Genomic DNA, 24,466 nt, shown 5'->3' with positions numbered 1-24,466 from the left:
TTATTAAAGGCTTAAAAAACATGCCCTGTGAACTGAAGACACCAGGCTATATTATTTTTCCAGCTCCTCTTTTGCCTCCCACCCCATAGCTTCAGGAATCCCTCAAGGCTTAGTTCTAGGGCCCTTTCTGTTCTCCATTTACACCCACTCCCTTGGAGAACTCATCCACTCCCATGGCTTCAACTACCATCTCTATGCAGATGATTCCCAAATCTACATCTCCAGCCCTGACCACCCTCCTTCTCTGCAATATCATCTTCCCTCAGACTTCAGGACATCTCTTTTTGGATATCAGGTTGACATCTCAAACTTAACGTGTTGAAAACAGAACCTTCCATCTTGCCACCTAAACCCTGTCCTCCCCCTGACTTTCCCAGTGGATAGAGCCAGGGCCTGGGTTCTAATCCCGGCTCTGCCACGTGTCTGCTGTGTGACCTTGGGCAAGTCACTTCACTTCATTTCAGTCACCTCATCTGTAAAATGAGGATTGAAACTGTGAGCCCTACATGGGACAGGGACCGTGTCCAACCCGATTTGCTTGTATCCATCCCAGCGCTTAGTACAGTGCCTGGCACATAGAAAGTGCTTAACATATGCCATACTTATTAATTATTCTTAGACAACACCACAAGCCCACATCCTTGGCAATATCCTCGACTCATCTCTCTCATTCAACCCATATAGTCAATCCGTCATCAAATTCCATCAGTTCTACCTTCACAGCATTGCTAAAATGCACCCTTTCCTTTCCATCCAAACTGCTACCACATTAATATAAGCACTTATCCTAGGTTCCCTTGATCGCTACATCAATCTCCTCACCGACTTCCTTGCCTCCTGTCTCTCCCCACTCCAATCTATATTTCACTCTGCTGACTGGATCATTTTTCTAAAACACTATGCAGTCCACACTTCCCCACTCCTCAAGAACCTTCACTGGTTGTCCAACAACCGCTGCACCAAACAGAAACTCTTTACCATATGCTTTAAAGCACTCAATGAACTTGCCCCCTTCTTCTTTACCTTGCTGATCACCTACTGAGCCCCATCTCACACACTTCACTCTTCTAACACCAACCTACTCACGATACCTCAATCTCATCTGACTTGCCATCGACCTCTCGCCCACGTCCTGTCTCTGGCTTGGAATGCCCTCTCATCGACATCCAACAGATCATCACTCTCCCCACCTTCAAAACCCTCCTAAAAATCACATCTATTCCAAGAGTGCTTCCCACATTTCCCCTATTCACCTTCCCTTCTGCGTCACCTAAACACTTAGGTTTGTGCCCCTTAAGTACTTTGATATTCACTCAGCAACAATCAATCAAATCATATCAGTCTCTGGGGAATCTCCTAGTCCCTGCCCCGCCTCCATGTCCACTTCCCTTTAACCTTCCAGGAGATGGGGAATCATTTGAACATGATGCTCTGAGAGATAAGAGCCATTAGATGGTTCATTTTTCTTTTTCAAATTAAAGTAGAAAAATCAGTACGTAGGTGAATAATTTAAATGGTCGCTCAGTATTATCTCCCACTCAAGAAAAGCTGTCAGTTACAGCAACGATCTTAATGAGGTCTGACAGGATTGCCCTTCTTAATAGAGTCAACAGACTCAGAGTGCTGCAAAACTGACTTGGCTGGGAGCAGGAGAATTGCTGAGATAGAAGAGGAAGGGAGGAGAAAGGCATTTAGGGTTAAAGGAGTGCGTTGACCCTCAGGAGGCTTAAGTAGCATGCGTGCTTTTCCAAGAAACCTGGGGTCAGTCACATGGCAGGCCTCTGGTTTGGTTTCTGCACCTCTAAAATGCAGGGAATGACATTGGCTCAGGATCGACCTCACTGGAAAGTTCTGAGGGTTAGTGACAACAATGTAAGACAATACCACCTTCCTCCCTGTCTCACAAGCCCTGTAACCTTGGCCTCATCCTCTATTTATTTCTCATTCAACCCACATATCCAATCTGTCACCAAATCCTGTCAGCTGTACCTTCACAACTCCCTCAGAAGGTCCCCAGCAGGAGAATAGGTAACGGAGACTTGCCCAAGGTCACACAGCAGGCAAATGGCGGAGCTGAGATTAGAACCCACTTCCTCTTGGCTGCATTTAAATAGAGTGAGGTGAAGAATCTCCTTCCATCCCTTCTGTGGGATTTGATGCTCTCAGAGGCTAGTTGTGGGGTATGGCTCTCTTGGTTTATACAAAGAGAGGAAGGTATAGGTACAAAATGGGAAGCCGAGTTAGCCAACCCACACTGGAGACGATTAACCTGCATAAAACAAGGGACCCCACAGAATTTGACCTTCAGGCGCACACACACACACACACCCCTTCCCCCCTGCCATGCTGTAGTGCATAGAGAATTCATTCATTCAATCGTACTTATTGAGCGCTTAGAGAATGAGTCTGGGAGTCAGAAGGTCATAGGTTATAATCCTGGCTCCGCCACTTGTCTGCTATGTGGCTTTGAGCACGTCATTTCACTTCTCTAGGCCTCAGTTTCCTCATCTGTAAAATGGGGATTGAGACTGTGAGCCCCACGTGGGACGGGGACTGTGTCCAACTCGCTTGTATCCACCCCAGCGCTTAGAACAGTGTTTGACACACAGTAAGAGCTTAACAAATACCACAGTTATTATGATTAACATTATTATTATTACTTTCCTAGCTGGGACGCAACGCCTGTCAGCTCCAGTCAGTACAAGACCAGCACTTGTTTTGGATTGATCCTGGAGATTTTCCTCCTCAGCCATGATCCAACCAGGTGATGGACTGCCACAATCAATCAATCAATCAATCAATCGTATTTATTGAGCACTTACTGTGTGCAGAGCACTGTACTAAGAGCTTGGGAAGTACAAGTTGGCAACATATAGAGACAGTCCCTACCCAACAGTGGGTTCACAGTCTAGAAGGGGGAGACAGAGAACAAAACCAAACATATTAACAAAATGAAATAAATAGAATAGATATGTACAAGCAAAATAAATAAATAAATAATAAATAGAGTAATAAATATGTACAAACATATATACATATATACACAGTAAGCGCTTAATAAATATATCAATATATAATAATATATTTATTAATACATTTATTATTAATGTAATAATATATTTATTAATATATTAATATTGCCATAATATTTGGATCCAAACCCTTTGAGCATTTGGTATTCCCCCCACCCTCAGACCCACAGAACTAATATACACATAGGTAAATTATTTATTTATAGTAATGTCTGTCTCCCCCTCTAGACTGTAAGCTCGCTGTGGGCAGGAACCATGTCTACCACCTCTGTTGTACTGTAGTCTCCCAGAGAAGCAGCGTGGCTTACTGGAAAGAGCCCAGGCTTGGGAATCAGAGGTCATGGGTTCTAATCCTGCTCCACTACTTGTCAGCTGTGTGACTTTGGGCAAGTCATTTCACTTCTCTGTGCCTCAGTTACCTCATCTGTAAAATGGGGACTAAGACTGTGAGCCCCACATGGGACAACCTGATTACCTTGTTTCTACCCCAGCGCTTAGAACAGTGCTTGGCACATAGCCAACCCACACTGGAGACAATTAACCTGCACAAAACAAGGGACCCCATAGAATTTGACCTTCAGGCGCGCACGCACACACACCCATAAACACACACACCCCTTCCCAAATACTTCACAAATACCATCATTATTATTAGTACAGTGCTTTGCACAGTAAGTGCTCAATAAATACCACTGATTGATTGATTGATTGATTGACTGAACAAAAGGCACAATCTTTCATCTGTCTTGGTTTCTATCTTCTTGGACAGAAAGGAATAGAAGTAGCAGTTTGAAGCCTTGAGAAACATTTTCTTCTGGGCATTAAAACTCTCAGAACCCCCCACAATACAAATTGTCGACCACATCAATTTTCATTTAACCTTCGTTTTTCCTCCTTCACTTCTCTTTACTTCAAAGGAGCTGTCTATAGAAAGGTTTATATGATGAGACACTCTAAGAAAGGGAGAACACATCAGCATTTTCTCCAAGCTCAACTCCAACCAGTCATTAAAACAATTTATAAATTGAGATGGATAATAAATATAAGGTTCTTTGGCAATAAAAGCGCTCAGTAGAACTCTCTTGTCTTTGAGCTTGTTCTGAGAAGGTATTGCGTCTACAAGCTCTGCTATATTGTACTCTCCCAAGTGCTTAGCACAGTGTTCTGCAAACAGTGATTGTTCAGTGACTACCATTAATCGATTGACTGAACAAGATTCAAGAAGCAACATGACCTAATGGATAGAGTATCACCTTGTATCCCCCCCAGCGCTTAGAACAGTGCTTCGCACATAGTAAGCGCTTAACAAATACCATTATTATTATTATTATTATTATAATTATAGAGCACAGGTCTGGGAGTTAGAAGGACCTGGGTTCTAAACCCACATCCGCCATTTGTCTGCTGTGTACCTTGGGTGAGTCACTTAACTTCTCTGTGCCTCAGTTACCTCATCCATAAAATGAGAATTAACTGTGAGCCCAATGCAGGACATGGACTGTGTCCAATCTGATTACCTTGTATCTACCCCGGTGTTTACAGTGCCTGGAACATAGTTAACACTTAGCAAATACCATAAAAAAGAAAGATTCTAAAAATAAGCCAACAGATTTTATCCAGTACCAATATCTCTTCTTTAGGAGAACACATCAGGGAAGCCAGAGCCAAACTTGAGCTCTCACCATGGCTCAGTGGAAAGAGCCTGGGCTTTGGAGCAGAGATCATGGGTTCAAATCCCGGCTCTGCCAATAGTCAGCTGTGTGACTTTGGGCAAGTCACTTAACTTCTCTGTGCCTCAGTTACCTCATCAGTAAAATGGGGATTAAGACTGTGAATCCCCCATGGGACAACCTGATCACCTTGTAAACCTCCCCAGTGCTTAGAACAGTGCTTTGCACACAGTAAGCGCTTAATAAATGTCATCATTATTATTCTTCTAGACTGTGAGCCTGCTGTTGGGTAGGGCCGTCTCTATATGTTGCCAACTTGTACTTCCCAAGTGCTTAGTACAGTGCTCTGCACACAGTAAGTGCTCAATAAATACGATTGAATGAATCTCTTCACTCAAAAATGATCACATTCCTTGCTGGTCATCTCTACTCAATCGCATCATTATTATTATTATTACTAGTGATAATAATAATAATTGTGGTATTTGTTAAGCTTGTACTATGTGACAGGCATTGTTCTAAGCACTAGGGTAGATGATTGGATTGGACACAGTCCCTGTCCCACCTAGGGCTCTCTGTCTCAATCCTCATTTCACAAATGAGAGAACTGAGGCCCAGAGAAGTTAAATGACTTGCCCAAGGTCATACAACAGATGAATGTCAGAGGAGGTCCTCTGACTCTCAGGACTAAGCTCTTTCCACTAGGCCATGCTGCTTCTTTTGAGTCCTGATTGAGCCCTTACTGTGTGAAGAGCATTCATCCATTCCCTCATTCAATCGTATTTATTGAGAGTGTACTTTGTGAAAAGCACTGTACTAAAAGTGTGATTGAAAAGTGCAATTCAGCAACAAAGAAAGACAATCCCTGCCCACAATGGGCTCACAGTCTAGAAGAGGGGAGACAGATTTCAAAACAAGTAAAAAGGCATCAATAGAATCAATATAAATGAACAGATTTATAGCACTCTACTGTTTGGAAGAGTACAGTTATTGAGCCCTTACTGTTGTGCAGAGCACTGTACTAAGTGCTTGGAAGAGTACGGATTCAAAAAGTGCACATTCCTTGCCTGAAGAATATAAAGAATATAAAGTCACCAAAACAATAAAGTCTGCCCACCTTTTTTGAAAGTTATTAACACCAAACATCTAGTGTAATTTGCTCAAAACCTAATCCCCCTTAAAATAATCTATCAGTGGCATTTACTGAGCACTTACCATGTGCAGAGCACCATTCTAAGCATTTGGGAGAATACAATGCAAAATAAATGGAGAAATTTCTATAAGTGCATTACGAGTGCCCTAGGTTTCCTTGGAAAGATCAAACTTCGAGCACAGCTCTGCTTTCTCCAAATCTTCCTGAGTCCAACCTCCTTAGCACTTCAGGTTTGAAGATGACTTTACTGATGGTGAGACTGAATTTTCATAATAATAATAAATTCATTCATTCAATCGTATGTGGCATTTGTTAAGTGCTTACTATATGCCAAGCACTAAACTAAGCGTTGGGGTAGATACAAAATAATCAGGTCCCAATGGGACTCACGGTCACTTAACTGCTCTGTGCCTCAGTTTCCCATACTGTAAAATGAAGATTAAATACCTGTTCGCCCTCCTGATTAGACTGTGAGCCTCATGTGGGACAGGGACTGTGCCCGACCTCATATAATAATAATAATAGTAATTACACTTCTTTTGTTGCTTGACTCCTCTTTAAGACTGTAAACTCCTTGAGGGCAGGGAACCTTATCTGTAAAATGTGAACAAACTACTTTGTCACCTTCCCTTAGACAGTGAGTCTTAGCAGGATAGGGACTATTTCCAATTGGATTATTTCATCTCTACCCAGGGCTCAGTGAGGTGCATGACATAAAGTAAATGCTTAATAAATACCACAATTATTGATATTATCTTGTTTCTGTTTTACTCTCCCAAGCACTTAGTACAGTGCTTCACACTCCAGAGGGGCTCATTAAAATTACCATTTGATTGATTGAATCCCTTATAATAGGATAGCTAGCTAAGCCAAGCAAGGTGATTATAAATTAGATCTGATTCATTAACAGAGCTAATCTAGTATTCTATCTCCAGAACTCAGGCTTCCAGGAGCAAACTGGACATCTGTGATATAGTAAAAAGGAAATAAACAAGGACAAAATTTGCTAACAACAAAAATTATTCATCATCCGTCCTCTTGAAGGGTATATATATGGACAGGGCTATCATACATCCTAGTTTAGTCTGGAGAGTCCTGCGTTTTTCTTCCAGGAATATCAACCAGTCCTCTAGACTGTAAGATCTCTTTTTTAATGGTATTTGTTAAGTGCTACTGTGTACCAGGCACTGTTCTAAGCGCTGGGGTAGATACAGGGTAATCAGGTTGGATGCAGTCCCTGTCCCACATAGCACTCCCAGTCTTAATCTTCATTTTACAGATGAGGGAACTAAGGCCCAGAGAAGTGAAGTGACTTGCTCAAGGTCACAAAGCAGACACGTGATGGAGTTGGGATTTGAATCCAGATCTTTCTCCCAGGCCCTTGCTGGATCCTCTAAGCCATGCTGCTTCTCAACTGTGGGCAGGGAACTTGTCTTCCAACTCTGTTATACTGTACTCTCCCAAGCGCTTAGTACCGTGCTCTGCACACACCAATAAGCATTTAATGAACACCTGCTGTGTGCAGCACACTATACACACATGCAGCAAGATAGATATCTTGGAATGTCCATCTGTCAACCGCATTTATGAAGGGCTTACTGTGTGCAGAGCACTGCACTTGGTTTTGATCAAAAATATTAACCACTGATAATAATTAAAATAATGGTATTTGTTTAGCTCTATGTGTCAAGCACTGTTCTAGATGCTGGGGTTTCATCATCAGGTCAGACAAAGTCTCTGTTCACATGGTTCTCACAGTCTAAGAGGGAGAATGGGTATTGATGAGGGAACTGAGGTACAGAGAAGTTAAATGACTTGCCCAAGGTTCACAGCAGGCAATTGGTGGAGCAGGGATTAGAACCCAGGTAATAATAATAATAATAATAATAATGGCATTTGTTAAGTGCTTACTATATGCGAAGCACTGTTCTAAGTGCTGGGGAGGATACAAAGTGATCAGGTTGTCCCATGTGGGGCTCACAGTCTTAATCCCCATTTTACAGATGAGGTAACTGAGGCACAGAGAAGTGAAGTGACTTGCCCAAGGTCACACAGCTCCTCTGACTCCTAGGCCCGTGCTTTTTCCACTAGGCCACGCTGCTTTTAATAATAATAATAATGGTATTTGTTAAATGATTACTATGTGCCAAGCACTGTTCTAAGCACTGGGGGAGATACAAGGTGATCAGGTTGTCCCATGTGGGGCTCACAGTCTTAATCCCCATTTTACAGATGAGGTAACTGAGGCACAGAGAAGTGAAGTGACTTGCCCAAGGTCACACAGCTCCTCTGACTCCTAGGCCCGTGCTTTTTCCACTAGGCCATGCTGCTTTTAATAATAATAATAATGGTATTTGTTAAATGATTACTATGTGCCAAGCACTGTTCTAAGCACTGGGGGAGATACAAGGTGATCAGGTTGTCCCATGTGGGGCTCACAGTCTTAACCCCCATTTTACAGATGAGGTAACTGAGGCACAGAGAAGTGAAGTGACTTGCCCAAGGTCACACAGCTCCTCTGACTCCTAGGCCCGTGCTTTTTCCACTAGGTCACGCTGCTTTTAATAATAATAATAATGGTATTTGTTAAATGATTACTATGTGCCAAGCACTGTTCTAAGCGTTGGGGGAGATGCAGGGTTATCAGGTTGTCCCAGGTGGGACTCACAGTCTTAATCCCCACTTTACAGATGAGGTAACTGAGGCACAGAGAAGTGAAATGATTTGCCCAAAGTCACGCAGCTGACAAGTGGCGGAGCTGGGATTAGAACCCATGACCTCTGACTCCCAAGCCCGGGCTCTTTCCACTAAGCCACGCTGCTTCTCTAGGTCACTTCTCTAGGCTGCTTCTCTTTGCGGACACTGGTGCCGTTGGCACTCCTCTACTTCAAGTCATCACCCACGCAAGCCACGCTGAGCTCTGGGTTATCATGCGCACTTAATGGCTGGTGAAGGAGGAGGCAGTAAGGACTACAGCAAACCAGCAGTATCATCATTCTCAGTTCTCCTCAGAATTCCACCAAGGGAGATGCGCATGATGCCAATTTCCGCTCTTGCTAAAACACAGCCCTCACGTTGAGCACGTCCTCTGGAAAACTCTGAGAAAGAAATGAGCTTAACACTCTTCATTTCACCTTCATCAAGTTCCATCTTTATCATCTACTATTATTATTATTATGGATTTGTTAAGCGCTTACTATGGTCAAGCACTGCTTTTAGCGCTGGGGTAGATAGAAGTTTATCAGACTGGGTACAGTCCCCATCCCTTTTGGGGCTCTCAGTCTAAGTAGAAGGGAGTAGGATTTAATCCCCATTTTACAGTTGAGGAAACTGAGGAACAGAAAAATGGAATAAGTTGTCCAAGGTCACACAGCAAGCAATTGGCAGATTAGAACCCAGGTCGTCTGACTCCCGGGGACATGTTCTTTCCACTAGGCCATGCCAAAGGACGTTTGCTCCCACTCAGAGGTTTCTGGTTTCTTTAAACTCCCTATTAGACTGGAAGCACCTAGTGGGCAGAGAAGCTTGTGTACAATGCTCTGCACACAGTAAGCGCTCAATAAATATGATTGACTGACTGCATTTAATATACTAAGACCCACTCCCAGACTCCGCATGTTTGCAAACAAATTTAATTTGGGCTCAAGAGCTTCTCCCTGGGACTTCTCTACCAAGAGAGGATTTCACTTTGAACACAGCTCAGGAGGTTGTTTTTTTTTTTCTTTTTTTTTTGTTAGACTCAAGTTAGCAGAAAAGATAAAGGGTCTTCAATTTCAGATCTCAACTTTGCTCCCAAAAAACAGTCTTAATTTCCTGCCTGATAATACCAAGACCGACAGGATCCCTTCACTATTTCATAGATAAGTACTTTCTGATAATAATAGTAGTATTAAGAGCTTACTGTGTGCCAAACACTGTACTAAATTCTGGAGTAGATATAAGATAATCAGATTGGACACAGTCCCTGTCCCCCCATCAAAGCCACTCTTCATTCTAATCTCCATTCTTAGTTCTTAAGCAAAAATGATAACCAGACCCGCCAGTTCAGAGATATCTGTGAGCTTTTTTGAGTATTTTTGTTTGTTTGCTTTTAGCCATGCTATGTCTACTAGAATAATTACAGCTGCAATTTCCGGGTGGTTGTTTGTGACAGTGACATCACGATCTGCAAAGTAGGTGATGGCAAACTGGATTTCATTGCCAGTAAACTATGTCTAAAGATGAAAGGCGAAATCCACTGGGCAGCCGACTCAGCCCCCTCCTCTGAGTTTGAACTCACCCTATGTCACAGGCATCACCTCGTCTCAGCTGCCGTTCCAAGAACCCTCAGCCCCTGAGGTCGCGACCATTATTTAAAGCTGTTCCAACCTATCTATATCCCACGGCTTATTCTGAGCGACAAGCGATTTTGTTCCCTCTTGGAGATTCCCCATGGAGGAACAGCTCCTTTGGTTTCACATGTCTGGCTCAGTTCAGGAAATGAGGTTCTCTCCCAGCTTCCATCCTTAGCAGGGCCTGAGCCATCAAGACCTGTAGTTTGATCAAACAGTCCCCTTTTCAAGTATGACCATTGAGACCCTCCCAAGACCATCCCAGAGAAGCAATGAGGTCCAGAGGATGGAGCTTAGTCCTGGGAGTCAGAAGGACCTGGGTCCTAATCCTAACTCTGCCACTTGTATACTGTGTGACTTTGGGCCAGTCACTTCACTTCTCTGTGCCTCAGTGACTTCATCTGTAAAATGGGGATTAAGATTGTGAGCCCCACGTGGGACAACCTGATTACCTTGTATCTACCCCAGTGCTTAGAAAAGTGTTTGGCACATAGTAAGTGTGGGACAAATACCATCATCATCATCATCATCATCATTCATTCATTCAATGATATTTATTGAGTGCTTATTGTATGCAAAGCACAGTACTAAGCGCTTGGGAAGTACATCATCACCCAGGCACTGGGATTATCGCACTGGGATTAAGTGCTTAGTACAGTGCTCTGCACACAGTAAGCACTCAATAAATACGATTGATGATTATCCAGTGGATTTCCTCTTATCCCCTGCAGGACCCTGGAGGAAGAGAGACCTGGTCTAGCCCTGGCTGTATCACTAGCCTGCTGTGTGACCTTAGGCAAGTCACCTAACCTCTCTGGGCCTCAGTTTTCTCATCAATCAAATGGGAATAAGATCAATAGTGAGACCTGTGAGGGATAGGGACTTTGTCTAATCAAGTAACCTTGCATCTACACCAGGCCTTAGAACACAGTAAACACTTAATCAGTGCCCTCATCATCATCATCATCATCATAATGATGGTATCTGTTAAACTCTTACTACGTGTCAAGCACTGTTCTAAGCACTGGGGTAGATACAAGGTAATCAGGTTGTCCCACACCAGGCTCACAGTCTTAATCTCCATTTTACAAATGGGGTAACCGAGACACAGAGAATTTAAGTGACCTGTCCAAAGTCACACAGCTGATAAATGGCAGAGGTGGGATTAGAACACTTGACCTCTGACTCCCAAGTCTGTGCTCTTTCCATTAAGCCACGCATCACCACCATGGTCTTTGTCATTCCTGACAAGGCTCCAACACAGCTGTTCGAATTTTGCACTCCAAGACTTCGGTCTTCTTCTCCCTCTGTGGGCCCAAGCTACTCTCCTCCGCAAAGCCCTGATCTTAATACCTTTCCTATAATTAAAGCAGCATTAAGCCAGTATTTTTCTTTTAAACTCCTTAATGGAACTTGAGCAATTATTGCTTTAAGTAATTGCCTCTCATTTAATGTTTACTGAAACATTTTACAACTAATTCACATGCCATTTTCACAAGGCTCCAGGCCTCACCGGCTCTCCTGCTGCGTTTTAACCAGTTTGTTAACTATTAATAAAAGGTTGAAGGGACACCAGGCTCTGGAGGTCGTTTGGAGAATTGTCTGGGCTGGGGCAATTAGCAAAATGCACATGAGTTGCTCTTGGCACAGACCTTCACCTTCTGGTCAGCATTTGGGCGGCAGGGAGAGTACCAGTACGCTGCAATGGAGCTGGGGTGGTGGGCGGAGGTGAATGCTCAGGATCGTGACCTTTGCCTCTTTCTTGCCTAGCAGAGAAAGGCCATTAAATGCAGCTCAGAGGGAGCGTGTGCTTGTGTGGCTAGGGGGAGGCATGAACGAAAGTAAGAGTGGGTTGGAGAGGGAGGTGAAGAGAAGAAGAGGGAGAAAAGTTCCCGGCGCTCTAGAGAGACAGGCAAGAAGGGATGTGAGGAATGAACGAAATCCAAGGGATCAGCTTCCAAGCTATGATGAGCCCAAAAAGTGCCATCGGAAGAAAACAGGCAGCATGATCTGGAGAGCATCCTCTCAAGGGGCTATTCGAAGGTTATGGAGAGATCTCTGCACAGACAAGGGTGAGTTTGATTTCTGCTCAATCAATCCGTCACATTTATTCAGCACTTACTGGGTACAGAGCAACCAATCAGTATAATTTACTGCGCGCTTACTGTGTATTGCACTAACACAACAATGTAGCAGACACATTCCCTGTGAACACTGTAAGTGCTTGAGAAGTGAGGTACCAGGATGTAGATGATATTTAAGTACTCAGTATGTGCCAAGCACTGGGGTAGATACAGGATGGACAGTCTCTGTTCTAACTGGGGCTCGCAGTCTAAGCTGGAGGGAGACAGATTTAATCCCCATTTTTACAGATGAGGTAACTGAGGCACAGAGAAGTTAAGTGTCTTGCCCAAGGTCACATAGCAGAAATGTGGTGGAGGCCTCTTCTTGTAGTGCTCTTCCATGATAGCACGACTTAATGTCAGTGCCCCTATTACTCAGAGTTGGCTCTTTTTTAAGGTTGCATTTTTAAATACTTGACATTCACCACACCCTCAGCCCCTCAGCACTTATGTACCTATCTGTAATTCATTTTAATGGCTGTCTCGCTCTGTAGCCTGTAAGATCCTTGTGGGCAAGGAATGTGTCTACAAACTCTGTTGCACAGGACTCTCCCAAGCTCTTAGTCCAGTGCTATTCACACAGTAAGTGCTCAATAACTTCCATCCATTGACTGACTGATTGGCTGGCGTCTTCCTCCCTTAGAGATAACACTGCAAAGTTTACCTAGGTTTCAACACTTCCTTTGCCCCTCCTTAGGAAGGATTTGAATTAATTGGAAGACAGTGATAAGCGTCCATTTCAATTTAGTATAGATAAGGGCCTGGTTACTACCACAGACATCTCTAGTCAATTTTTTAAATGGGTATTTGTTAAGCATTTACTATATGCCAGGCACTATGTCCTGGAGTAGATATAAGCTAATCAGTTTGGACAAAGTCCATGTCCCACTGATTTAATCCCCATTTTACAGATGAGGTAACTGAGTCCCAGAGAAGTGAAGTGATTTGCCCAAGGTCATACGGACAAGCGGCGGAGCTGGGATTAGAACCCAGGTCCTTCTGACTCCGAGGCCAGTGATCTAGCCACTAGGCCATGCTGCTTGTCAATGAGCACGAACTGCCTTTTGGCTGAAAAGGAAGTGAAAATAATTGTACCTGGAAAATCAAGTATTGTTATTACCTCACTACAGAAAAAATTGAATTCAAAATCTTTTAATATTGGTACATATTTACAATGCTATTCCATCATTTTTTTGTGGTATTCGTTAAGCACTTACTATGTGCCAGGCTGTAAACTTGTCATGGAATTTGTCTACCAAGTCCGTTATAATGTAATGACAATAATGATAATGGTGGCATTTGTTAAGCGCTTACTATGTGTTAAGCACTGTTCTAAGCGCTGGAGTGGATACAAGGTAATCAGGTTGTCCCACATGGGGCTCACAGTCTTAATCCCCATTTTACAGATGAGAGAACTGAGGCACAGAGAAGTTAAGCGACTTGCCCAAAGTCACACAGCAGACAAGTGGCGGAGTCAGGATTAGAACTCACGACCTCTGACTCTCAAGCCCATGCTCTTTCCACTGTGCCATGCTGCTTCTCTACTCACTCAGGTGCTTAGTACAGTGCTCTGCACACGGTAAGCGCTCAATAAATACAACTGATTGATTGATTGATTGCCAGGCACATTACAAAGCAATGAGGTAGGTCCAGGCTAATCAGGTTAGGTCCAGCCCATGTCCCAAGTGGGGCTCAGAGTTTTAATCCCCAATTTACAGATGAGATATGAGGCCCAAAGAAGTTAAATGACTCGCCCAAGGTCACACAGAAGACAAGTAGTGGAGCCAAGTCTGGGACCCAGGTCCTTCTGATTGCCAGGCTCTGGCACATCTATCCACTAGACCATACATAGATAAGCTCTATCCACTAGGCCATTCTGCTTCTCAACATTATAGCTATTGTCGGGGGGCAGGTATCATTGTTTTTACTACATATTGCTTCAGTCTCTCTTTTGGATCTTGGGAAAGTACCAGTGTGTTTTAAAATTATTTCTTATGGGAAACCATTCTTCATTTAGAGCCCTTCCACTGAACACTCTACAGACCCAATTAGAGGAGTCACCAAGATATGGCTGTAATTAAACACTCTGCTCTATTTAGGTTTATACCTTTCTCTCTAGGTGGGAGGGATACTTTAGGGCTTACAAATCTAAGAGGAAGAAAATTGAACTAGCACCTGTCGATGTTGACGTGGCAAACACTGACAGAGTACCTTGAAGTCAGGGATCTTACCTAATATATTGTGCTCCCCCAGATACCTAGTACGGTGCTCAGAACACAGTAAGTGATCAGTAAATGCCAATAATGGATTGATATAGATTGATTGCATTAAGTAGCATCTAGTGAACCTCAAGAATGGAATTGGCAATGAGATGACGGGGGATTCATTTAAACAGCCCTTTCAATCCATCGATTTTATTTAGGGAGCACTTACTGTGTACAGAGCAATGTACTTAGTGCTTGGGAGAGTCCAATATAACAGAGTTGGTAGACACATTCCCTGCCCACATCAAGTATATATTAGTAGCCCGCAACCTTGGTGTCATCTTTTACTCCGCTCTCTCATTCACCCGACACATCCAATCCGTTACCAAAACCTGCCGGTCTCACCTTCACATCATCGCCAAGATCCGCCCTTTCCTCTTCATCCAAACCACTACCTTGTTGGTTTAAACTCTCGCCCTATAACGGCTGGATTACTGCATCGGCCTCCTTTCTGATCTCCCATCCTCCTGTCTCTCCCCACTTCAGTCTATTCTTCATTTTGCTGCCCGGATTATCTTTCTTCAAAAGCTGTCCATCACCTTGCCCCCTCCTACCTCACCTCTCTTCTCTCCTTCTACAGCCCATCCCATACACTCTGCTCCTCTGCCGCTAACCTCCTCACTGTGCCTCGTTCTTGCCTGCCCTGCCGTCAACCCCTGGCCCAAGTCCTTCCTCTGGCCTGGAATACCCTCCCTCCACACATCCACCAAACTAGCTTTCTTCCTCCCTTCAAAGACCTACTGAGAGGTCACCTACTCCAGGAGGCCTTCCCAGACTGAGCCCCTCCTTTTTCTCTCCTCCTCCTCCCCTCCCCATTGCCCCCCTCCCTCCCTCTGCCCTACCCCCTTCCCCTCCCCACAACACTTGGGTATATTTGTACATATTTATTAGTCTATTTTATTAATGATGTGTTTATAGCTATAATTCTGTTTATTCTGATGGTATTGACACCTGTCTACTTGTTTTGTTTTGTTGTCTGTCTCCCCCTTCTAGACCGTGAGCCCGCTGCTGGGTAGGGACCGTCTCTATATGTTGCCGTTTGTACTTCCCAAGCGCTTAGTCCAGTGCTCTGCACACAGCAAGCACTCAATAAATACGATTGAATGAATGAATGACTGTGAAGCACCATACTAAGAGTTTGGGAGATTATAATGAATGCAAGGCAAATGTTCCCTGTCTTCAAGGAGCTCACAATCTACAGGGGCCTGACAGAGAAAAAAATATTTCAGATAGTCTGAGGAGGAGGAAGAACGAGGATAGAGCAAGATCACATTAAGATGACCAGGGAGTATTAGCAGAATAAGAGATTGAACATTTTAATGAAAATCTAAATAAAAATATACATCTGTACACACAGAGGAAAGGAATAGAATACACAGATGCTCTGACAATCGAGTATTGATTTGATCCATGATTAGGCCATCGAAGCCTGAACAAACTGGTGATGTACTGATCATTAACCTGAAGATAATTCATTTTTGACAATTTATGTGCCTGTCTGTCGATTGATTATCTATCATAGCTATTTATGTACGGATACATAGAAAAGTCATAGGTCCTGACTCAAATGTTTGCATACCCACCAATTTGGTCTTTGTTGGCTATGGATGATTACCAGTCTGGAAAGTAATTGAAACAGAAATCATTTGTAAGATCCAGATGACTTTGTTTCCATCAAATCAATCAATCAGTGGTATTTACTGAGTGGTTACTATGTGCAGAACACTGTAGTGTAGTTACTAGTGTAGTGTCTCTTCATTTTCCCAAATCTCCGATTCTCTTCTTCCCATTTAGCCCACAATCTTCCCTGAAGGGGGGCATACTAGGATGGATGCTTGGTAAACAGGAAGGGTCAAGGCTTCCTGAATGTGCATTTTGAGTTCCCTAAAGTAGAAATGGGAAAGGTAGGTTTCTCCCAACTCCATATCTCTGGTTCAGGGTCCCAGTTCCCTCCCTCTGACTACCTTGGGGGTGTTGGTAAATACTACTACTAGTAATAGCATTTCAGTGCTATGTGCTAAGCACTGGGATAGATATGAGATAATCCAGTTGGACACAGTCCCTGTCCCAGATGGGGTTCCCAGTCTAAGGGGGAGGGAGAATGGGTATTGATTCCTCATTTTACAGATGAGGAAACTGCAGCACAGAGAAGTTAAGTCATTTGCCCAAGGCCACTCAGCAGGCAAATATGTCCCCTAAAGGGTAATGCCCTAGGGCCATGATAGCTGGCTGGTGGCCTTGCAGCTTTGAGGTTCGAGTACCTCCAGTGGCTGACCATCCACATTAAACAGAAACTCCCCACCATCAACTATAAAGCAGTCAACCACCTTTCCCCCTCCTACCTGACTTCATTGATCTCCTACTCCAGCCCAGCCTGCACACTCCGCTCCTCCGGCACCTGCTTACTCACTGTGCCCTGATCTCATCTATCTCGCCATCGACCCCTTTTCCCACATCTTCCCCTTAGCCTGAAACTCCCTCCCCCTCCATATATACCAGACCACCACTCTCTCCACCTTCAAAACATTATTAAGACCATGACTCCTCCAAGAAGCCTTCCCTGATTAAACCCCCATTTCCCTGGCTCCCTCTCCCTTCTGCGCATCTATGCTCTTGGATCTGTGATCTTTGGCTCTGCTGAGAGCTCACCTCCTCCAGGAGGCCTTCTCAGACTGAGCCCCTTCCTTCCTCTCCCCCTCGTCCCCCTCTCCATCCCCCCCCATCTTACCTCCTTCCCTTCCCCACAGCACCTGTACATATGTATATATGTTTGTACATATTTAGTACTCCATTTATTTATTTATTTATTTATTTATTTGTACATATCTATTCTATTTATTTTATTTTCTTAGTATGTTTCGTTTTGTTCTCTGTCTCCCCCTTTTAGACTGTGAGCCCACTGTTGGGTAGGGACTGTCTCTATATGTTGCCAATTTGTACTTCCCAAGCGCTTAGTACAGTGCTCTGCACATAGTAAGCGCTCAATAAATACGACTGATTGATTGATTGATTGATTTGGGCATTTGATATTTGCCCCACTCTCAACCCCAAAGCATTTATGTGCATAACTTTAAATTATATATTATAAAGTTTTTTATTTATATTAATATCTACCTCCCCTCTAAACTGTAAGCATGTTGTGGGCCCAGAATTTGTCTGCTACCTGTTGTATTGTACCCTCCCAAGTACAGTGCTCTGCACATAGCAAGCGCTCAATAAATACCACTGATTGAGGCTGAAAAATCACATTAGGGCCTCTTGGTCATCTCGTTGGGATGCAAATATGTGGGAAGATGGAGAAGCTGCATGTCCTAGTAGATAGAGCATGAACCTGGGAGTTAGAACCTGTGTGAACTTGGGCAAGTCACTTCACTTCTCTATGCCTCAGTTACCTCATCTATAAGATGGGGATTAAGACTGGAAGCCCCATGTGGGACATGGACTGTGTCCAGCATGATTAGCTTGTACGTCTCTCAGCACCCAAGGTCACCCAGCAGACAAATGGCAGAGCTGGGATTAGAACCCAGGTCCTTTTGACTTCCAAGCCCGGGCTCTATCCACTAGACTGTGCTACTTCTCTAACAATGATAATAATAATAATAATAATAATAATAATAATGGCACTTAAGTGCTTACTATGTGCAAAGCACTGTTCTAAGTGCTGGGGTAGATACAAGGTAATCAAGTTGTCCCACGTGGGGCTCAAAGACTTAATCCCCATTTTATTCATTCATTCAACAGATGAGGTAACTGAGGCACAGAGAAGTGAAGTGACTTGCCCAAAGTCACACAGCTGACAAGTAGCAGAGCTGGGATTTGAAACCATGACCTCTCTCTCCTCCCCCTTTTAGACTGTGAGCCCACTGTGGGGTAGGGACTGTCTCTATGTGTTGCCAACTTGTACTTCCCAAGCGCTTAGTACAGTGCTCTGCACACAGTAAGCACTCAATAAATACGATTGATGATGATGATGACTCCATAGCCCGTGCTCTTTCCACTAAGCCACGCTGCTTCTCTTATGCTTCACATACTGGGGTGACGGGTGATCACAGGAGAAAAAATTTAAAAATCAAAGAGCAAAATGTCAAAGATTAGCCCTCCTTCAGAAGGCGATTTCCCTGACCAATTTTTTTAGGTCTCTAAAACCTAATGGGTGAGTAATATGTTAGTCAACTTTTCTCTCTGGTGGAAGGCTTCAGCTAGAAACAGACAGGAGACAAGAAATTCCCCATGGGATTTTCAAACAAAGAGAAGGATTTGGAAACGGAGCCTAGTAGTTAAAGGGTGAAAGTGACAACTCTTCAACTATCCTGGAGATGAAAAAACAAGTCTTAAACTTCAACCTAAAGTCTGCAGCCTCAGCAGTCTTGAGCCCTGGGAGATGGCCTGACTCTAAAAGAACACACACACACAGCTCTCTGCTTTCTCCAAGCATTTCTAGCTATTTGGCCAACTAGAAACTTGCTATTGGTTACTGAACTCTCCCAAATGCTTAGTACATTGTTCTGCACATAGTAAGCTCTCAATAAATACTAATGATTGACTGACTGATAGAGATGGAGTCAGAGGACCTGCATTCTAATTCCGGCTCTGCCGACTGCTTGCTGTGAGACCTTGGGCAAGTCACTCAATCTCTCTGTGCCTCAGTTTCATCATCCGTGGAATGGGGATAAGTTCCCTGGTCTCCCTCTCTCTTAGATTGTGAGCCTCCTGTGGGCTTGGGTCTATGTCCGATCTGATTAACTTGTATCTAGCGTGGTGTTTAGCACAATGTTGATAAGCACAGTAAGTGTTTAATACATATAATTATTATTGTTATTATTATTATGGTAATTATTAACACTTACTATAGGCCAGGTACAGTCGTAAGCAATGGGGTAGACATGAGATAATCTGGTTGGACATAGTTCCTTTCCCCCATGGGACTCACAGTCTAAGTAGCAGGGAGTAGGATTTCATCCCCATTTAATGGATGAGGAAGGTGAGGCAAAAGAAAATTAAATGCCTTGCGTTGTTTTCCAACAAAAGTGCTGCAGTATCTGGAAGTACAGCACAGGTTTAAAGACCTCCAGCCCAAAAATAATGGTAGTAATTATTACAATAATGATAATAACAAATCATGGTAATTGTTAAGTGCTTAAGTGAGGAGCAGCGTGGCTCAGTTGAAAGAGTACAGGCTTTGGAATCAGAGGTCATGGGTTCAAATCCCAGCTCTGCCAATTTTCAGCTGTGTGACTTTGGGCAAGTCACTTAACTTCTCGGTGCCTCAGTTCCCTCATCTGTAAAATGGGGATTAAGACTGAGCCCCACGTGGGACAACCTGATCATCTTGTATCCCCCCAGTGCTCAGAAAAGTGCTTTGCACATAGTAAGCGCTTAACAAATACCATTATCATTATTCTTATTATTATGTACCAAGAACTGGGGTAGATCCAATGGTTGCAATCCTTTCCTACGCGGAGCTCACAGTCTAAGTAAACGTCCCTCATTAAATAACGAAAAACAGAAAGTGTCAGCAGAGGAAAATGACTTTCCAAATCACCTCCAGTTGACCGCTTTCAGTTATCTGGAAAGCTGAGAGATGATCCAGTCCATGGATTAAGCAAGCTCCTACTGGCCCAGACCAGGCTCATCCTCCTGTCCTTTTCTCTCCTTCTCCCTTCTCTTCCTCCTCCTCTTCCTCTCTTCTTTTTTCTCTCTCTCTCCTCAGTCCCCTCCCTGCCACTGTTTGCACTTTTTGTGGTATTTGTTAAGCACTTACTATGTGCCAGGCACTGTACTAAGGGCTGGGGTAGATACACGATAATTAGGTGTGTCCCACAGAGGGCTCACAGTCCTAATCTCCATTTCACAGATAAAGAATTTGAGGCCTAGAGAACTTAAATGATTCACCCAAGGTCACACTGAGGACAAGTGGCAGAGCTGAGATTAGAACGCAGCTCCTCCTGAGTCCAAGACCCGCACCCTATCCACTAGGCCATACTGCATTTCCCCTTCCATCTCCCCTCCCACCCCAAATCTTCCTGAACTAGCTTCCCCACTAAACAGTGGCCTTACAGGGTGGTGTTGGAGATGAACCAGACACATTCTCAGCCTGGAAAATTTTTAGACTGAGAGCCCACTGTTGGGTAGGGACTGTCTCTATACGTTGCCAACTTGTACTTCCCAAGCGCTTAGTACAGTGCTCTGCACACAGTAAGCGCTCAATAAATACGATTGATGATGATGATGATGGAAAAACCAGGAAAGCTGGGATCTAACTTTGGGCTGGGGCAGCTGATGGTGGGCTTTGATGGAGGACTGTGATGGCAGACCGTCATGGAGGACTGTCACGGCAGACTGCAGGGCGGATGGCACGGCGGACTGCGATGGCAGCCGAGGGCAGCCGTGCCCTCCCACGGCCGGAGCAGAATGCCCAGCGGGATTCCTCAGTCGGGCCCCGAGGCCAAGGGGTCAGCGGGTCAAGTCAGCTTCCCCGACTCTCCCACGAGCGGCCGAGAGCGGACTCATTCCGGAATGTTGATGGGTCGTGGCAGGGGCTGAGCAGGGTACATTTAATTCAGAGTCAAAGCCCTCTGTCCTGGGGCCAAGTATCTAGGTGTGGATCTCACAAGGACCCCTTTGTCTCCGGGGCCCCCTCCCAACACATGGGAAATTTCAGGACGTCTCCTCCAGTTGAGCACGGCTAAGCTGAGTGACTACTCAAGGCCTGGCTCCTGCTGGAGCCAAGACATATTTCCAATACTTCTCGGCCTCGCAAACAACTCTCCACTTTGTAATGACTTGCCTTTTATCCTTAATAAGGGATTAGGGGTTATTTCTTCCAGCTAATGCTTGAAAATCCAGATAATCATAAATGAAATAATACCCAATATATGTTAATTACTCATTTTCTTCTCTTCTTTTTTCTGGCAGGCAATCAACCGTGTACATTAATTTGTTCCTAATACAGCTACAAGCCGGAATCCACAGAAAGCTTAGACCTGAAACTTACAGGCAGAGGGGATTTTTTTACTAAGAAGGTAGAGTTTGTTTGACTGACAACAGGAGGAGGGGAAACGAACCCTAATAATAATAAGGAAACACCTTCTGTCTAATTTGGGGGTGATTTAGGTTTCCTGGTTACAGGTATTCATTCATTCAATCATATTTATTGAGCGCTTACTGTGTGCAGAGCGCTGTACTAAGCACTTGTATCTACTCTAGGTATCTACTCTAGGACTTAAGACAGTGAAGGACACATCAATCAATCATATTTATTGAGCACTTACTGTGTGCCGGGCACTGTACTGAGCACTTGGGAGAGTACAATAAAACAATATAACAGATACATTCTCTGCCCACAACAAGCTTACAGTCTAAAGTGGGTGACAGACGTGAATATAAATAAATTGTGGATAGATACGTAAGTGCTGTGGAGTTGGGGTTGCGGGTTGGTGAATAAAGGGAGTAGGAAAAGAGGAAATGAGGGATTAGTTAGGGAAGACCTCTTGGAGGAGATGTACCATGGGAATAAGCACATAAGCATATAAGCTCTTAATGAATACCACAATTAATTCAATCAGTTCTGACAATGGTCTGGTAAATACAGCGTACCCCATTGGAGCCCCTTCTGGGGCAGTGTGGCCTAGGGGAAAGAGCACAGAACTTGGTAAGAAGAGACCCAGGTTTCGACTCCCTGCTCTGCCACTGGCCTGCTGTGCGATCTTGGACAAGTCACCTGGCCTCTCTGGCTCTCAGATCCCACATCTGTTAAATGTTGATTACATACCTGCTTTTCCTCCCTCTTGGGGAAACTGCACGGCTTAGTGGATAGAGTATAGGCTTGGGAGTCAGAAGGACCTGGGTTCTAATCTCAACTCTGCCCCTTGTCCACTGTGTGACATTGGCCAAGTCACTTAACTTCTCTGTGCCTCAGTTACCTCATGTGGAAAATGGGGATTAAGACTGTGAGCCCTATGTGGGACAGGGACTGCGTCCATCCTGATTAACTTGTATCTACCCCAGCATTTTGAACGGTGCTTGGCAAATGGTAAGTGCTTAAATGCCCCACAAAAAGTGCTTGACACATAGTAAGTGCTTAACAATTATTATTATGATTATTATCATTATTATTATTATATTGTGAGCCATATGTGACCCAAATTGTGGATAGTAATAATAATAATAATGGCATTTATTAAGCACTTACTATGTGCAAAGCACTGTTCTAAGCGCTGGATAGATACATAAGTGCTGTGGAGTTGGAGTCGGGGGTTGGTAAATTAAGGGAGCAAGTGAGGGTGACGCAGAAGGGAGTAGGAAAAGAGGAAATGAGGGATTAGTCAGGGAAGGACTCTTGGAGGAGATGTTGTTTCTACCCCAACACTTCAGCCAGTGCATACAGTAAGGGCTTAATAGATGACATCATTGAAGTACTGTGTTTAACACTCTGTACTAAACTCTTGGGTGAGTACAGTAAGAACAAACATACCTGTTCCCCATCCACAAAGCTGACAGTTTAACGGAGGAATTTACCATCCAAAACTAGAAATAGATCAGGGTCGCCTCAACCAGCACTCATCTCCATACATACTTCGGCTAACTAAGAGATTGGCTCTGCCTGGAAGATGGTAGCCACCTGCCCCAGTGGGTACCCAACAGATTGGAGAATTTCAGGTTTATTAAGGATTAGCAGTGGGAGAAAGGACCATTCTGAACTGGGGTGACGGCCAAGAAGCTAAAATTGGTCAGCGTTGGTCCGAAGTAGAAAGAGCTTGACGGGGAACCTGAATAATAACAATAATAATAATAATAATAATAATAATAATAATAATAATAATGCCATTTATTAAACACTTACTATGTGCAAAGCACTGTTCTAAGCGCTGGGTAAGTTACAAGGTGATCAGGTTGTCCCACGGAGGGCTCACAGTCTTCATCCCCATTATACAGATGAGGTAAATGAGCCCACTGTTGGGTAGGGACTGTCTCTATATGTTGCCAACTTGTACTTCCCAAGTGCTTAGTACAGTGCTCTGCACACATTAAACACTCAATAAATACGATTGATTGATTGAGGCCCAGAGAAGTTAAGTGACTTGCCTAAAGTCACACAGCTGACAAGTGGTGGAGCTGGGATTTGAACCCATGACCTCTGACTCCAAAGCCCACACTCTTTCCACTGAGCCACGCTGCTTCTTACAAGTAGCCGCTGAAATATGCAATGACATGGGGCTCTTTTGACTGAGAGTGGGGCAGATTGAAAAGCATTTACTGAGTAAAAGGATAACCGGGCTTAGATTAAAAATCAATCATGTCATTAGTAACCTCTGGAAGGGAAGAGGCAGAAGGAACCAATAACATATTCTTCTCAGAATTATGAAGGTACAAGGATGGGATGAGCTTCTAAAGCCACCCCACTTCTCAGCAACCACACTATCTGCTCCTAACTAGCTAAGAGGGGGCCAACCAACTAGGACTTCCCAACATCAAGGGCTGAGGTCACCACCTTGGGGAAACCGAGGTGAAAAGCTGAAAATGTCTCTTGCATGGAGCTTAAAGAGGGATTTTAGCCCTGCCAACCATCTAGACTGTGAGCCCGTTGTCTAGACTGTGAGCCCGTTGTCTAGGCTGTAAGCCCGTTGTTGGGTAGGGACCGTCTCTATATTTTGCCAAATTGTACTTCCCAAGAGCTTAGTACAGTTCTGTGCACACAGTAAGCACTCAATAAATACGATTGAATGAATGAATCACTGAGTGATGATAATAATAATAGTAATAAGAGAAGCAGCATGGCTCAGTGGAAGGAGCAAGGGCTTTGGAGTCAGAGGTCATGGGTTCAAATCCCGACTCTGCCAATTGTCAGCTGTGTGACTCTGGGCAAGTCACTTCACTTCTCTGGGCCCCAGTTC

The 24,466-nt window shown here is 44.0% G+C and overlaps 1 protein-coding gene and 1 long non-coding RNA gene across 4 annotated transcripts in view; one reads left to right on the top strand and one right to left on the bottom strand.

The window, feature by feature from the left end:
• SLC4A4 (solute carrier family 4 member 4) overlaps positions 1 to 24,466 on the bottom strand; it is a 355,442-nt gene that overhangs the window by 190,362 nt on the left and 140,614 nt on the right. The window lies entirely within an intron of this gene.
• LOC119939113 overlaps positions 11,972 to 24,466 on the top strand; it is a 42,528-nt gene continuing 30,033 nt past the window's right edge. Inside the window, exons 1-2 of the long non-coding RNA XR_005454641.1 lie at positions 11,972 to 12,258; positions 21,489 to 21,595. This is a non-coding gene — a long non-coding RNA (uncharacterized LOC119939113). The remainder of the gene's footprint in view (positions 12,259 to 21,488; positions 21,596 to 24,466) is intronic.

This window comes from Tachyglossus aculeatus, chromosome 17, assembly GCF_015852505.1.
Source record: "Tachyglossus aculeatus isolate mTacAcu1 chromosome 17, mTacAcu1.pri, whole genome shotgun sequence".
NCBI classification, from domain to species: domain Eukaryota; kingdom Metazoa; phylum Chordata; class Mammalia; order Monotremata; family Tachyglossidae; genus Tachyglossus; species Tachyglossus aculeatus.
Note: the sequence above shows the minus strand (reverse complement) of the source record. Positions and strands in the feature narration are given on the sequence as shown.